The sequence below is a fragment of the Cydia pomonella genome, chromosome 2 (genome assembly GCF_033807575.1).
Source record: "Cydia pomonella isolate Wapato2018A chromosome 2, ilCydPomo1, whole genome shotgun sequence".
Taxonomy (NCBI): domain Eukaryota; kingdom Metazoa; phylum Arthropoda; class Insecta; order Lepidoptera; family Tortricidae; genus Cydia; species Cydia pomonella.
In genome coordinates, this window is record NC_084704.1 from 18,515,080 (window position 1) to 18,531,410 (window position 16,331).

Genomic DNA, 16,331 nt, shown 5'->3' on the forward strand with positions numbered 1-16,331 from the left:
GATAAATGGTGAAGGAACGGAAACACAAGCGAACAAGATCTTACGGACGAATTCACAACCTAATACGAAGGACACACAGTTTGTTATTCTGTAAGAGTTTGCAAGCTTTAACTATGTTAGTCTTGCCGATATGAAGTGTAATTTTGTTCTTGTCTTCATTTAGGAGGCAAGACTGGCCATTGGTAAAAACACCATTTATTCACATTAACTTTGAACGTGTATTACATTGCTCAATGTCCATTTTATCTATGTTCATTATTACTTCATACGTTGGTACATAGTTATTAGTTACGTCCCAGTATTTAGTTTTTTGTGTGGTGGAAATTAGACACATGAAATTGCTGTAGCCGTACAGTAGTACTAATTAATTAGTCTACTTTGAAGTTAAACTGGGAAGCGTTACTTAATGAAGCGTAATAGTTTGAACTCACCAGTGTTATTATCAAAGTACAGAATAATAACTCAGTAGGAATATAAAGACGAAACATTTTCTTTGAGAATTTAGCTGTAGATTGAAATGCAAAATGTCGTATGTTAAATTTTATTTACATATGATTTTTGCAATAGTATCTTGCAGTTGAAAAATACCTGAATGTAAGACAATTACGTCCAAAAGTAGTTTTAAGCACGCTACGAAATTCCGAGAAACATTTCGTACAATGCCAAATGCTCCAATCAGATGCGGTTTACTTTATTATTATAGGTCCGATTCGACTGCCCTGATTGATACGTATCGTTCCGACATTAAATTTACTACAGTTGTAATCGTATTAATGACAGTAGATTTCGTATGAATATAAACTTTCTCGCTTTACATTCAATAAAACAGAACATCAATGTCATGGTTTACTGTAGGTAGATTGGTAATAATCTCATAAAAATACAAATAAATATCAAAGACCATTTACAAAATGGTTTATCTTTTTTAATTATGTAAGTACTTGACAAAGGTAATCCTAACCGATGCCGAGGTAGAGGATAATCCTTACTCGTTTCATACTTTAATTAGGTTATTTTTCAACAACAACTTTCCACAATTATATTTAATGAGTATGTTAAGGATAAGCAACGAGTTTGAACCATGCACGATGTTTCAATAATCAACATTAATTACACTCAATCTCACACATTTATATGTTGGAAATGAGTTCCAAAATGTCATGCAACTTTATAAAATACAAACCATTGCCCTTTTGAAAAATTATGTAGGTAGATATTTTCGCTTCAGGCATAAAAAAATAGGATTCATCTGTAATCATTCACAAAACATTATATGCATGTGCTTGGGGACCTCTAAGACCTATGTATTAAGACTTATTTTCGTATTCATCAATGAGTTAAGTACAAAGATATAAAGTGAATGGTTTTTTAGATTTGCTATTATGGACAGTGTTTTGCTAGATTGAAAGTTATTAACATGTAAAATATTCTTACAAAATATACATTTCTAAGTGTTCATTGGAATAAATCATCAAGTTCGAATATGACTGCTGATAGTAGCGAGCGGTCTCAAAGTCGATGAAATACTAAAGCTGTTTTACATTTAAATTTCCAAGCGCCCTGAAACTGGTAATATCGGCTTCCTCAATATAGAGATAAGAGTGGTCAGAATGAGATTTATTACTCACTCTCACTTACATCTTAGTACTTAATACGTTTAAAGTGTTACTTTAAAATTGTCGCGTCTCAATTAGGCAGATTTAATGGAGTCGGTAATATTTTTTTGCATGATTTTTTTTGAGATTAGCACTCCGATGGCTGCGGTAAAGCCTTTTTGGGAGCGACAAAGGAAAGAGTAATGAAGTTTATATTATAATGTTTGTCTATATGTATCTTTTTTACAGAGGCTGACGTCGCATTGTGACAAGAGAGGTGTTAATCAATTTCTTTAATGAAAATAATGATGCACACTTGAAAAACCCACAGCCTTTCCAGGACTAATATTTGTTGGTTTACAAGTGCAAACAATAGGAGCTCAGATTTTTCTTGTTTTTGGAATCGTTTTAACTTTTGATATTGAATACAAGATATGTTGAAAGAATACCTTAAATCTTGGTAACTGACAACGTCCAGTTAAAACTGTATCAATAAATAACGAAAATAACAATTGCACGTTTACATAAAACCAGTATTCAGAACGTCAAAATCGAATTTAAATTCAAGATGCATCCGAACTCGGGTCTCATCTAAATAAAGCGAACAGCTGCCTTGTTTACTTGAAACAAAAAACGTAAAATAAAATGATTTGTAAGAAAAATAATAAAGATTCTTACTCAGTTCGGCCATTGCTAAAGGACATTGTAATTCAAACTGATTGGCACACAATAATGGTATCAAAGGTAAGCCATTTAAAAATTGTCTGAATTAAAAAGAAAAAGGTAGAGTCGACAGAAGAGCAAATAAAACTGAAGAGGACAATACCTGGGCCGGACTGCGAAGGATTTGTAGTGTCATTAGTTGAACAGCTTCTGAGAGCTACGAGCTAAAAGAGACCGTATCTCGAACCATGACCGACTAAAATGAGTTAAGAAATGCTACCGGGTAATTAAAAAATGATTCAGAATTGTGACCTCCATCCATAGTTTTCTTTATTTATAGAAGATCTTATTGATAAAGTCATAATGTCAAAAAACAGTAACGCAATTACGACACCCTTAATAGGTAAATGTATGTTCCTTATTTTATCTACTAAAAGGTAATTGCATCTCTACTTACTTAGTCTTCTTGACTGTTGTGTTTGAAAGCAATTCCAATTTTAATGACAGTATACTAATAGTTTTTTGTTTTTAAAAATATAAATAGCATATGCATGCCAAAGATGAATTGTGGGCTTAAAATATCTTGAACTGTTTGTACCTTTACAGTATCGCATTTCTTTAATTGATTGTACATCGCCGGAGCCGAGGCTGACCTTTGCATTCCTGCTTCCTTTTGTTCATTAGCTGTGTCAATGTAATGCACAATTTATTTTACTTTTCGAATTAAATACTGCTACCTTTAGTACTGGATTTTGTTTCAACGGGTGCAGCAGATTTGACGGGAATTTTATTGTTTCTTACATTACTTATTTTTTATAATAATTATGTTTGAGGTTTCACTCTTACTTTTCTAAAGTCAATATTCCTTCATCTGGAAGTTTAGATCTGTAACGAAAACCATTTTACTTAAATTTACCAACGATAAATCTCATTTCTATGCTTATTCACTTTTATAGGCACTAAAACTCGTATCCATCTAAACCAATCCATCCTTAAAGAAATTCAATCTTCGTGTATCCAATATATATAAATAAAGTATTATATCAACCGAGGTAAATGCTTAGCTCTATAAAGCGACACTTGAGATGTGGTGACTCTACGGGCAAACTTGCCTTCAGTGCTTACAAACTCGACGAGATAAAATGACTAACTGTTATTATAATACGCTAAAGTTCATTTTACTTTGTAACTTAGTGAACGAGACCTGTAAATAGATCGATCGAGTGTGAGCTTCTGGGAATGTTATCTTCTATTATAATATGACCACAATATGTGTTAAACCACTTTGAACCTTAAAGAAGTAAAAGCTTAATGCATATCAGTAGAAAGTTTATAATTATAAGCTTGTTTAATGTTATATGGATCTATGTTGAACAAGTAATAGCTTTTGCAATTTGTCATTGATTTAATAAATATCGTAGGTGTTGTTCAGATGTTCCTCGCATTGATTGATTTGTTTCTATCATTTTTGTTCATGATACATGCCCATGTGTTTTTATGGTCAGGAAAAGGAAAGACAAAAATAGGTGTACTTCACATACAAATACAATTTAGTACATTAAGATACAACTGCGAAAAATAGGAAATTTGCAACGAGAGGCGATAAATTATTAATCGACACGAGTTCCGAATTACTTATTCGCACATGTATCGTACAACGTTTTACAGTACATACGGCCCTTTAAATATTCGACATAGTTACGTAATCTGCTAATTATCGCACGAGTGCGGTAAAGTAGCACTATATGTACTGGAAATAGTTTATTCGCAGTAATATAGTTACAATGGTATCTTACATTACATTTTAATACTTAGGACTACATATTACACCTTTTTCTGGCGTCTGAATGTAATATGAAGTTTTGATTTGGCCCCTGACCTCACGTGACCGCCGCCATCCGTGAGGCGGGGGATAAATTGCACTTTGTATGGTGTACCTATTTGCATTGTTGCCATTAACTGAATAACATTTAGTTCATACTCGTAATTTAACAAGGAATCTTTATTTATGTTTTTATTGTCCCATTGGTGCACCGGTTTGGAAGCGATATTAGTCCACATTAAATCCATTTTAAAAACAACATAAAATAACTAAGAAGCAAATTTGTTTTATGTGAATACTACTACTATACCATGGGAATGACTGTCACACGTCACTGAGATATAAACACATATACATATGCAATGGCATATTTAGGAAAGAGGAATACAAAAGTATTTTTGTGTGTAGTACAATTTTATGACATTCCAACAAACAGTCGTAGAGAGTGGAATGCCTTAGGCTCTAAGAAATAATGAATTTAACAGTTTCAGTAACCTAGAGAATTGCAAGTGCTTACTGTTCCATCATTTAAGTCCCGACTCATCCCTTTCAACCTTAAACCAATGTTTAATGTTCCATTGTTGTTGAACAACTATAGTTTGACTTGGTACGAGCTAAAACAGGTACCTAAAGGCATCGTGTGTGTATTTATTTGCGTCTGTCTTTCACATGTTTTATTAGTGTAGTTGTCAAGAGTTGAACATAATTCTAAAACTTGAAGCTTAGCAAATTCAATAAATAATATTGGACTATGCTCGCGAAAGTCAAGCCGCCTGGCGCCTGTGGGAGACTTTCATTATTTAAAACTTTGATCTTCGACAAATAACAAGTCATAGTATAAACACACGACGAGCACTGTGATCTATTTGACTTTCCCCTTTATGTAGTTAGGACATAACTTACCGAATATTTATTAGACGTTAAATGGACACACGTAAAACTATATAGATGTTATATGTATAGTTCGTGTCATCCACAGCGTGCGTCATCGCGCAGAATTGTCAAATTTAACATTTAATAACATGACGATACGAGTCAAAGCACGCATCTTCGTAAATGATCTAACTATACACTGTAAATATAAATTTAAATTCCTAAAGACTTTCATGAAATGGTACCCAAGATGCAGCCTCGGCCGGGTTTGGGTTCCACTGTCAAGAAATTAAAGTAATATTTTTTTATCTACATAAATAAACCTCTTGTGTTTATTTTAATAAAGGTACCTAGTTCACCACGGAGCCCTATAAATGAGGTAATATCTGTATGGTTTGAATACAGGCGCACGTTTCGTGTCAATACGGGGTGACTAGTAATTAAAGTATTTTTTTTTATGAAAAATAGAACTTACTAGTCAAACAGAATACTGAAGAAAATTTTAGGTACAATATCAGATTAGAATTTATTTCGAGAAGTATTTTTTTATATCATTTATTTCCGACTTGGGTCAAAATTCTTTTCGTTGTCTTGTTCTTGACCACTCTGTCAACAAACAAGTTAAGGAAAAGAGTTTTGACCCCTTTCTTCTTTAAGAATAAGAACTGAAGAATCGAGCGTATTCAAATGTTAACTATAGGCTATAAATTCGATCTGGATTAGATATGAATCGGATCTGTCAGTGTCAACAGTGACGTTTTTAGTTGAAGAAATGACACTTTTGATACTGACAAATACGACCCACATCTAATCCCGATCGAACTTATTTAAAATATACCGACATTGCCATATCCACCCTGTGCAAAATTGCAGGGTACTCCAAAAGCCAAAGGAAAAAAAGTCATATCCCATAATGAAAATTAAAATACAACGCCTGTATGTTTTAAAATGAGATCTTCATATTTAAGTTTACTACAACAATGTGGCTAAAAGAACATGTTAACATCAGTTGGTTATGGGCTACGTAACATAAATTATGACATTTTCACTTAAGTACAAATAAGTATAGATTAATAAATGTTCAATTAAATTATTATTCGAGATGTGCGTGAAAGGATCCAAGTGTGACGAAGTTCTGTTTGAACGGTGTCTTGGGTCGCTCGATCCGACAGATGTCAGTATTTGCGGAAGGTCACCTGATACGCTGCGGTCGCGAGTACATGCTCTTGCGCACCCCTTGGGTAGTGACTGCGCTTTCGATTTACTTATGTTAAAAAAATTACCACGCTTAGTTGTTTTTGTAATCAAACCCTTCATGCTTAGCTGATTAGAAGTATGGGATCCTTCTAATATGAGACTAGTGGTTGCAATAAACCTATGCATAATTAAAAGTGTAGCATTATAGCGTGTTGTGTTATACACGTTAAGTAATATTACACCGCGTATAAAATACTCAATTCCATGCAAGTTTTTCACTCATACCATCGAAGTTTTTTTTTTAAATTTAGGCGACCCAAATATTGAATGTCCTGGATGAATTAAAGCAATAATTGTATAGCTGGAAATACTTTCAACTAATAATTAAGTTCGATGGTCAGCTCATTCACGAGGGAAATTTGAGCAATTAGGTGCCTAATAGTACCTATATTAAGATCAATCGAAACTCACGCCTTAGGATGACTCACGCTAGACCGGGCTGGGGCCGGGCCGAAGCTTGCGGCGCTTCATTTTCTATGGAAAGCACCACGTGATCACCGATCAGCTGTCATAGAAAATAACGTATCGGACGCCTCAGTTCAGGCCCGGCCCGATCTAGCGTGAGTCATAATTTACCCTACGCGGTACTAACGCCTTTTATATACTTACTTAGAATCGATTCTGGAATGATACTAAATATAGATTTAAAAAAATATTTTCCTTACCTTCTTAGGTACCTATGCATGTTACATGCTGAGTTTATCCTGTAAGTGCGAGTTATGTCTTAAATACTTTGGAGAGCACGCGTTCGCCCTTTGATGGAGGATTGGCGGGCCAAGGATCGGATTTCACTTTAGGACGCGTTGACGTGTGACCGAAATAAAATGCAATTCCGTTTTATACTTATTTCTTAATTTAATTCAAATGTTACAATGGTGATATTTAACTGGAGGTCAATAACCGTGAAAATGAAATCATTTTGGTTTTTTTGTCGTATGACACAGCTCAACAAAACAAAGAGCTCAGTACAGTTATAAAATACATATATAATATTCAGAATATTTTTTTAATGTTTTGTATGTGCAAGTCAACCGTAGTTCCCGCCATTCTTTTTTACATTGCATATTGATTACATATGAGACGTAATGTTATATACCTATGCAATGTAATTAGTTGAAAATATTTAGACAAACGATACCTAATATCTTACTCATAATAACGGAAAGAGACATCATTCGTCAATACTTCTTTAACGATAAAGGTGACATTAAATATTACTCCGCCGCGGTTGAAAATAAATGAAGATCATCATTCGTTTTCCCTAAGACGTCCGGAACACGGCATACATAGACTCCATTCCGTCAATTTGACATAGTGTATCAACATAACGGTGGCCACCGCCGCCATTAGCAAAATTGGACGAGTAATGAATCTCAAAAGTGAGACTGTCTAATTGAAGATTCCATTTCTCAAATTGCTCCGTGGGTCCAAGTCAAATGTAAGTTTTATAGAAATCGCTGAATTTTAACTGCTGATATCACAGGAAAAGGAGTATTGTTCAAGTATCGAATAAGTAATATAATATCATTAGTCAATAGAGAGGATTAAGACTTCGATCAATGTACGTCCTACGATGAAGTGTCAAAAAATTTAGGGAACATCAAGTTGTTTTTAATAAGGCTAATCGTAAGATTAGCTTTATGTAACCTCAGGGCTATTATAACCCGCGTTTAAGGTATATAAGTTTATTACTTATTAAAATTTATTGCTCAAAAGCTAACTAAGACTACCAAATTATTCACTTAAAATTCTTAAAAAGGCATACCTACATGAATACGTATTAATATATAAATATATCTCAACTACATTACCCATATCAGCTACGGTTTGATGCAGTAATGAACTCTAACCGTAATATTCGCTATCACCTCCTAACTTGCGCCAGACTTCTACGAAACCATGGCTACGCTAAACGACATAAGTGCAACGGAACCTCGATGTATTTACACCGTTATAAAGTAGCGCAATGATACGGTTGATACCCGTTCTGTGGGAGCGCTACGAATAGTTGGGTGCTATTAAGTACAGATTCTCTGACCTTTTCTCCGGGTTTAACTGTTAACCGACGTTTTAACCGAAATTGGGTTTTGATGGTTACACCTCTATTGTGCTATGCGTTGATGAAAGGTAATGACAAGGAAGCATGCTCGTGAAACAGTGCTGTTTATTTTTTTCCCAGAAACTACTAATCACTCCTAGCTAATACATACCTACTCGAATTTAAACTGTCGTGAGTCATACTAACACTAAGTCAGGTATCTTCTCGAATCTAACGTTTAATAACATGACAATACGAGTCAAGGCCTCGTCTTCGTGAATGACACGATCTAAGTACGGTTTACATCACGAATTTTTGGTCACTCGCGCGTCATGTTTTGGAGAGCCTAGGTCTCCTTTTCTAGGTTTTTCTAGATAGCTTTTTTAAGGTAGGTTTTTTAGGTTCTAGGTTCTCCGGAACATGTCGCGCGAGTGACTTATTTAGTGCGTTAAACCTTATAATTAACTTGGTACCTACTTATAAATGATGAAATAAATCGGTTTACGATGGGAAAGATTTCGTAGTTTCAATATTAGAAAGTATTATTGATAATGTTATAATGCTTTCGTACTGAATTAATTCATTTTTATCTCGTGTAGGAATCTTTTAGAAATCCTAAATAACTTTTCTTAAATGCAAATAATTAATAAAACTTGAAATAACCGAGTGTAAAAGTTATGTAGATAAAATATATTATATACAAAAGAAGTTTTAATCTACTTTATAAATATAATATGCATACTCTGCAACTCGAAATCGACCAGAGTATCAATCTTTTCTATTTACCTATTACCTACACCTAAGTAGTAGCAATAGCAACCCGCTAATCAACCTAGGTTCTTAAAAGCGTCAATTGAAGCATGTATAATAAAATAGACCTGTAGATAACGGAGTATTGTGCAGAAAGTCGTAGTAAATAATCATGATCGTTAACTAGATTTTACAATTTCGCAAGTAAGGTGCTAGCATACTGTCTCTTACTTGCATCGCGGATACTTGCGGCAGGATTGTGAAAGCGCGTTTGGTAAAAGCCAATGAGAACATTGGCTATAAATCCATTTTAAATGCGAGAGTAACTAAGTCTGTTAGTGTAAACGTCTGGTGCCTTTTCGCGGTTGTGTGAGTAAAGGATGACTCACGCTAGACCGGGCCGGGCCCGGGCCGAGGCCTCCGACACGTCATTTTCTATGACGGTTGATCGGTGATTCCGTGGTGATTTCCATAGAAAACGAAGCACCGGATCCTCCGGCCCGGGTCATACTTAAATCGAGACTGCGGGGAGTTATAAACATGATAAAAACTAGTTGTATGTTTAAATAGTCATATTGATTGAGGCATTAAATAATGTGGAGTTCAATAGAAATGGCAAACAATGTAAACAACCATGACATATTTCGTTAGCACTTGACACATAACCTAAGATTTTTAGGAAGGTTTTTTTCACTGAAATATAAGTAATTAGTTACATACATTTCAACTAATGTTTGATACAAATAAAATATTTAAGTATAATTATTGAGAATAAAATGACAGACACTAGACCAGGATCTCTAGAAATAATCATGTTAAAACCTAGTACTTATCAAAAAAATATAAAGCAATTGATAAACAGTGTGCTAGCCGTAGTAGTCATTAACAAGTTAAAAAGTCCATTGAACTTTATTAATTAAGTAACAAATAATCAGCGTCGGTAAAATATGCTAATGATCTGCGGTTTTTGAACCTAGCTCTAGATAACTCACTATATTTTTAATCGCGCCTTCCGTATGAATCATATTGCAGTGCAAGATAGCAAAATTTCCGTGAGATACAGGTATTAAATATATAAAAACGTGTCACTCACGTATTTTTAGTCGAAATTTTTCGACATATTTTATGTAACGTGAGTGACACATTTAAATATATTTAATATTGCAAAATGTGTTAGTCAGCGGTATCATTTATTTATTTTAAGCTATAGTGAATAGGGTATCAATTTGGTGTTTATAAAAGAAAATAATACATTGTGACACTTCTCTCACACGAGAAATTAAACGAAGACAAAATAGAGAGAGTAACTAGAATAATACCTGTTGGGTTTTGAACCCTGACAAACCTTATAAGGTTGTCATGATTGAAGTGAAGAATGTAGATAAATATATCTGCCTTTATCACATTTCCCAAAAAAGTACTATAATATTATATTATGAACAAAACAGCTAAGGCACCTCTTATTAAACCATTGGAACCAATCTCGACAAAACAATGCCTATTTGCGTAACCATTATGCGATAAGCTTAAAAAGGGCTAGATAAAATGCAAACAGACATTTCTTAAGTTGCTATAAGAAATAAACTTTCACCGTACATAATAAGATTCAATTCAGAACGTAGTCTTTTAAGTCCAAGGCGATGAGAATAATCCTCCAAGTGATAAACTAGACACTAATACGATTGCCATCAATGGATAATCACTAGGAACTGGTATTAACTGTACACTAAGATTTGAAGATCGCTATGAGAATGTCGTTGTTTGTAGCAGGGCCCACACGGAGAGTTGCTTTATATATAACAAAAGATTACTAGCAAAACATTATAACGCGAATTTAAACCTTAGAAACAAAGTAAATGGAATAGGTACTTCAAATAATACCTGTTAATTTTTAATGTATACGTCAGTACATTTATTGATTAAATACGTAGTTTCATTTTGGTGATAAGTAATTATAGTTATAAGAAGTCATAGCATAGTCATGTTTATACCAAATACGTGTAGATTAGAAAAAATAACATTATAAGGTATCAATGCTTGTGCCGTGACATGATTCATAATAATAATTCAAGTGGTTTGGGAAACAAATTCTAAAGACAAGGAAATTACTGTAAATGAATAAATTTAAAATGTAAAGGAGTCAATTATAATGTACGTTATGTACAACGCTACAGTGTTCACTCGGTCACATAAGTAAGTACACATGAAATTATTTTATTTGCAAAAGCCAGTAACTAATAGGTATTATAACAATTAATAGCAAATGGCGGGGTACACCGCGCCATTAGTGTTATCTCATTATTCCGAGGCTGGGATAAATCTCGCTAATGCCTCCATATCTTATAAATCTCCTCGTTGCTTAATTAGAATGGGCTGCGCGCGCAACTAATGTAGATGCGGTTTTTTTTCTAATAGTTACCATAGACAGTCTGCAAAATGAAAGATGAGAGCCCTTTATTGATCGCGAAGGAAAAAATATTCACTTGTCAGTCGAGAAAAGAGAGACTGTCCAACTACATACTTTTTATCGTATTGTATGTAGCGGCCCTGGTGGTCATGTTGTAGTCTAGGGCGGAAAATCTCTCGTGGGTATCTGTTTAAACGCATTGATTTATTAATCTACTGGTCAAATTAAGTTGTTTCCCTCGATTTCTTGTTGATTGTTGTTTGCCGACCGGTCTGGCTTAGTGGGTAGTGACCCTGCCGATGGTCCCGGGTTCGAATCCCGGTAAGGGCATTTATTTGTGTGATGAGCACAGATATATGTTCCTGAGTGATAGGTGTTTTCTATGTATTAAGTATTTGTATATTACATATATCGATCGTACAACACAAGCCTTCTTAAGCTTACCGTGGGACTTAGTCAATCTGTGTAAGAATGTTCTATAATATTTATATTTATTTAATTCTGACTGATAAAAGTGTAACAAAATATAGGTATCATTTGTGTGATTAGATTAGTTTTTATTTGTAAATACTATTATTAATTCTTTGCAACATTAAGAAATAGTAAGTGCTAATGAGTAACTAAGTAAATTGCCTGCTACATAAAAATGTAATAAAATTACCGCATCTACATATCTTCTAGTGCACTAATGCGCTACATAGAAACCGTATGAAAGATGGCGGCTGCCCAGGCGCGTATACGCGTCGCTAATCCCAGAATAATGTGATATAGTGTCCGGGATAAGATGTAATTAATCGATTTTCTAAATGATAAAGATAATATGGTAGATTATGAAATCGCTGCCACAGGTATTGCTCATTGATGTATAGTTTGAATATTATTTTCAGGTTTTTATGTACCTCTTTTTCGTATTTTACGGGTTAATTGTTTAGGTTCAGGAAATGGGATTATCGAGGTGTTTTTAACTCGAAGTTATCCCTCTATGCACAGCTGCCTGCTTGTGGACAGGTTTGGAGCGCGTTATGTATTGCGAGAAACTGACTCTTACATTACGACTAATTTACATATTTATTACAAGGAAGCTTGAATCGGATGCTAGACGAGTTCGCCATAGAATCGCAGTCCTGTAAGTCTTACTTTCGTAATAAATAGTCAAATAATATCTATACAGACATAGAGTCAGTATCCGACAACGCCAGGAGTAATTGGCGTGGAGGGCCGTATTTCATAAGTGTAAAAAAGAGGTTTTAATTTATGTGAGACATTGCCGCTTAGCATACTAATTATTATATCTTATGTGGGCTTCATTTGTATGGATAATCGTAAATCAGGAAGGGACGGACAAAATTCCAGATTGCAAAAGCAAATGTTAATATATTATAATAATCAATTGCATTTAAACTGTAATAACTTCATGAATATTTACGTATTGCAGATAACGTGTAATTTTGAAAATATGGTGAGCATTAACATAGGTACCTATTATTTACCTACTGAACTTTGTATTAACTTAATGCACATGCTTAATAAATACACTTATTATCTCATAACATACACATATTTAAGGCGTCGTCATGAATAAAAGCAAGGTATGACATGCAAAATTATATCAACCAATGTTTCACACCCACTCACCAACTCTGTTATTTGTCGGTGACGAAATCATAAAAACCCACATAATATTTTGTCTTATTTATTTGATGTATGGTTACAGTCAATATTAGTGATCGTATTTTGCCCTTAAAAATCGTATTTTCTTTTTCCTACCATATGGGTACTTCATAAATGCATAATTTTTAAAACTACTTGGTTGGCTTAACATGTTGTGAATGTCATTTAATTATAATCACACTGCAAGTAAGTTGAATTTTTAAAGTAAAATCTATTATATTTGTATAATTTTAGTTGAAGGAGTGGAAATCTGAAGATAGTATGTATTAGTGATTATTATCGTCAGTGTCTAATACTGTAAAGGCCATATGGTACTATTATTCATTGACTTGTTAGCCATGAGATAATAGCATTCAATAACTATTTGTATTGCGATATGAATTATAATGTAACAATGTGTGTTCATTGTTCACATTTCAGTAGCGGATATTTGTTACTAACTACTACTTCAATTAGAATTGTTTTATAATTTAAAAATTAGGTTGTCCTTTCTATCGTAAAAAATACAGACCACAGAAATAAAAATAAATCACAACCATAAATAATGATAAACGTTCGTGATTTCTGAAAGACTGAATTTACCTAAAATTTACTTTTAGTTGTGAAATAACCTCAATTCCTCTGTCTTTACTATGTGTACTATATTAACGATTTTGCTCACTATTTTACAGGGAAATATGAATATTTAGAGTCCACGGTTTCAAGCTTGATTCATTAGGAAGAAAACACCGAGCTTTAAGATAAGGTAAGACGGATGAACTTGATTAAAGTTATCGACTTCTGTGAATAACTATCGATAATAAAATAGAAACATTTAAAATCGAGGTGAAAGCAACCTAAGCTGAAAGTAGAATACATGCATCATTTTTGTTTTTTATTCAAAATAAGTATTATGGCCATAGAAACCAATTCGAAATATAGATACAATGTATGTATTAACACTTAGGGGCTAGTAATAAGACTAGTTAAGTAATTAGATTACTTCTTTGACTTTTACTTACATTTATGAGGTGCATAATAAATGCCACAAATGTATATTTGACTTATAATCATAACCTAAATTTTATATTAAAGGATCAAATGGAAAAAGTTACGCTTCCGGCAAGACTTGAACCCGCAACCTCCGCAATCCGTGCGTTTGCTCTTAACCAATTGAGCTACGGAAGCTAAAGCTTAAGCTAAGTTGGAGCATCGCTCGCAGACGTATCGACTTGTTAAAAATTAATCATAACCTATACCAAAGATTGGTGTTGATGTAAGAAGTATCTGGTATATTTGTGTTAGGTTGGCAGTCTGCGCGAGTGCTAGTTTGAGACACTTAACACCATTGAAACACTTCCTATTGCATAGCCTGATCAATAGCCTAGGCTAACAGTAATACCGGATATACATAAATAAATTTCTAATGCTGAAAAACCGGTTAGAAACTTAAATTATGTTGTATTTGTCAAAAAGTTATTGCGACAATCTTGTTTTGCTGGACTAGTAAAAATTAATTCCAAATCTTAAAACAATACAAAGTTTTATTTCCATAGCTGAAAGTGCAAAAATAGACGGACTGTGGGCTCCAAAGCAGTTACTAAGCATGTAACAGTGATAAACGCCTATACAAAAGTGAGGGAGGGACACGTCTTCCTAAAATATGAAAACCTAGCAATATAAAGGATGACACTTTGTATGTAAATGTGAGTAGATGGAAACATGTAGCAATCAACACGTACTTACGTACCTACAAGGAAGTGCGAGCAATCTGTAAGTTGTTTAATGTGTCTTACCGCTTTGCGCATTAGGTAAACGAATCCGACATAAAGCTAGTACCTCACAGGGCGAATTCTTATCATTATATATTAGGTGTTAACAAATTAGTTACCAATATTCTAAGAGATGGTACTTTAAATCAAAACAATTAACTTTCAATTGAGATTAAGAAAACGTTTGAAATACATTTTTGTTTTCTATTACCGAACATAAAAATAAATTATCATTCTATCTAAAAATAATCGTCATGTGGATTTAACTGACAAGATATTTAAAACTTTCTGTCATGTCAACAATTGTATGACAATTGTTTGTCTTAAATGGCATTATCAACGTGTCACTTGATTTATTAACGTGAAGTGGCCAGTTAAGTATTAGGTAATAGTACATTACGAATTACGATACAAATGCGAAAAATAGGAAAATCAAAACGAGTGGCGATAAATTAAAACACAACCGAAGGGAGTGTTTTAAATCGACACGAGTTGCGAATTATCTATTCGCACATGTATCGTACAACGTTTTACAGTACATATGGCCCTTTAAATGTTCGACACAGTAAAGTAATATGCTAATTTTCGCACTAGTGCGGTAAAGTAGCACCATATGTACTGTAAAATATGTTCTAGAATTTGTTCAATTCCCCCCAAGGTCCCATTTTATTATCTCATTAACAGGGTGTTTTATGTAGCAAATATTTCCAATTTTCTCCATATATAGGTATACCATAATGTTTCATACTTGAATATACCTACTAGCCGAGGCTACAGTACTATCATGTGTAAAAATATTGGTAGCTAATTTGTTAGCAACTTATATTTTATAACCACATGGAATCGGCAATGAGCCTTTGACAATGCTAGAATTTTAAGAGCTTGTGGGATACGTCATCCGCTTACTACCAGGCGTACCATACCTTACAATACTTTTTGTCTCCAACGTAGTGTTTTAAAACGTACACTTCCAAACTAAATGCAGATATCATGCGTAATGTTTGTTATGTAGGTAGTATTTAACTTTAAGATTGACTACTCTGGCTCTTGAGTAGCTAATGGGTCTTTCCTTAGGGGGCAACTACACAAAAGATCCCTATGGGTCGAAGTGTATCCGCAAGGGCCCCCGGTAATTAGAAGATAAGATTAGAAGATAAGATTGACTACTATATTTTTGGATAACTACTGATTTAATTTAATAAATCAAGTAGATGCACATACTATAGCATCATACTAGCTATACAGTATTCAAAAACTAATCACGCTTAACTATTTTTTGATGTAAATAAATAAATAAATTATTATGTTGACAAAATAACAATACGACATATATTTCTATCAATCGTCGTAGTGCACCCGTGAGTAGGTACGTACTTAACTACCAGCGTCTGATCTCAGGTTTACGGCAGTAATCGTAGATTTCTAGTAAACGACAAGTTCATTCCATTAACTATCTTGGTTTTATTGACGATTTTCATACATTCCTCTATCTATATAGGCAAAG

At 33.8% G+C, this 16,331-nt stretch overlaps 1 protein-coding gene across 2 annotated transcripts in view; it reads right to left on the reverse strand.

The window, feature by feature from the left end:
• Positions 1-16,331, reverse strand: part of LOC133534561 (protein dachsous) — a 334,416-nt gene that overhangs the window by 39,454 nt on the left and 278,631 nt on the right. The gene's annotated exons all lie outside the window — the stretch shown is intronic.